This window comes from Chrysochloris asiatica, unplaced genomic scaffold (assembly GCF_000296735.1).
Source record: "Chrysochloris asiatica unplaced genomic scaffold, ChrAsi1.0 scaffold00003, whole genome shotgun sequence".
NCBI classification, from domain to species: Eukaryota; Metazoa; Chordata; class Mammalia; order Afrosoricida; family Chrysochloridae; genus Chrysochloris; species Chrysochloris asiatica.
In genome coordinates this window covers 30,498,620-30,500,244 of record NW_006408521.1, presented here as the reverse complement: position 1 = coordinate 30,500,244, position 1,625 = coordinate 30,498,620, and positions in this window count along the sequence as shown.

Genomic DNA, 1,625 nt, shown 5'->3' with positions numbered 1-1,625 from the left:
TGTCATGATAAAAAAATGTTTTCCTTGTCTGTAGGCTTCCTTTTTACACATTAACTTCTAATTTTTAGGAAGTCCTAGTTCTCTATTTTGTCTTATACAGTTTGTGTATGTTTTGCAAAGTTTAATAATATGTGTATGCCATGTACTAGAGTCCCTAAGTTTGTCCCTATTTTTTCATTGATGATATTTATAGTTAAAGGTTTTATACTTAGGTCTTTAATTCATGTTGTGTTTGTTTTTGAATCTGGTGTGAGATATGGATCTTATTTTGTTCTTTTGCAAATTGATTTCCAGTTTTGCCAGCAGCATTTTTTGAAGAGACTATTTCTTCCCTATTTAATGTGTTTTGGCCCTTTGTGAAAGATCAGTTGACTACATATGGATGGATTTACTTCTGGGTTCTAAATTGTGTTCCATTGATCTATGTATCTTTCATTGTACTAGTACAGGCTGTTTTTATGTTTTGTTTTTTTTTTAATGTTTTATTGTGAATTATGTGATAGTTTACATGGGAGAACATTAGCTTTACATTCATATTATCATATATCATTTCATTGCCATGGTTACAATCCCCTCCATGCATCGTCAGCCAACCAAAGGGTATACCATGCAAGTCTTCCCTCTGGTTGTCAGCACACAGCCCCTCTCCCTCTCTGGGTTTAGAGTCCCCAGCCATTCCATCTCTCCATGCCATCGTCTCTGCCTCCATCTCTGGTGTCACTGTTTCTCTGGGTATGGTCCCACATTTCGCTTTTCTCCCTTGATGGTCCCAGAGACCTCTGCTCCTGGACTGCAGCGGTAACCACTCCCCTCCTTTTGCTACAAAATGTCTGCTTTTACATTTCGAACCCTAACAGTCAGTCCTGATAGAAATTATTCACTATTGTACCACAGGAGTCTTAACCCCATCTCCTTTCATCAGCCCTGCCCAGACAGATTGGATACTACTCAGTGAAGATTCAACCTTCCTCCATGCCCTCTGAATCTAGGCTCCCTCTTGAAAGCTTGTAAGCCAGTCACTTCCCATTTTGGGTAGTCAGTGTCCAAGTTGCCCATCCCTATATACCCTGTGTATCGAGGGGGTGGAAATGATCCTCTGATCTTCGCTGTAAAGATTTGTTCCCTTTTTTCTTTTTTTTAATGTTTTATTGTGAATTCTGTGATAGTTTACATGGGAGAACATTAGTTTTACATTCATCCTATTCTATATCATTTCATTGCCATGGTTACAATCCCCTCCATGCATCATCAATCAACCACAGGGTATACCCTGCAAGCTTGCCCCCTGGTCATCAGCACATAGCCCCTCTCCCTCTCTGGGTCTAAAATCCCCAGCCGCTGCATCTCTCCATATCATCATCTCTGCCTCCTTTTCTGGCATCACTGCTTCTCTGGGTAGGGTCCCTCTCTTAGCTCTTCTCCCTTGATGGTCCCAGGGACCTCCGCTCCTGGACTGCAAAGTTAACCACTCTCCTCCTTGCTACAAAATGTCTACCTTTGCATTTCCAACCCTCACAATCAGTCCTGATAACAATTATTCACTATTGTATCTCAAGAGACCTATCTGTATCTCCTTTCATCAGCCCTGCCTAGACAAATTGGATACTACTCAGTGGAGATTCTAC